We start from the raw sequence: 336 nt of genomic DNA, 5'->3' as shown, positions 1-336 counted from the left end.
ACTCCAGTCTGGGCGACAGAGTGAGACTCCAACTCAAAATAAAATAAAATAAAATAAAATCCTCCTTATAAGACCCCCCTTGACTTCACCTCAACCTGGGTGAGGAACCTTGAAGGAGAGACGCCAGAAGTTGTATATTAGGTTTCCAGATATTTTCTTTCAAAATTTGCATATTGGTGCCCTGTCTCACACCTCACTTTGCTATCTGATATCTATTATATCTTGTTGCCTCAGTCTAAGCTTCCAATTTTTATTTATTCATTCATTCATTCATTCATTCATTTTTTGAGTTGGAGTCTCACTCGGTCGCCCAGACTGGAGTGCAGTGGCCGCTCC

Source organism: Carlito syrichta, unplaced genomic scaffold (assembly GCF_000164805.1).
Source record: "Carlito syrichta isolate Samal-C Ts95f unplaced genomic scaffold, Tarsius_syrichta-2.0.1 Scaffold311324, whole genome shotgun sequence".
In the NCBI taxonomy this organism is placed as follows: domain Eukaryota; kingdom Metazoa; phylum Chordata; class Mammalia; order Primates; family Tarsiidae; genus Carlito; species Carlito syrichta.
This window is presented reverse-complemented; position numbering follows the sequence as displayed.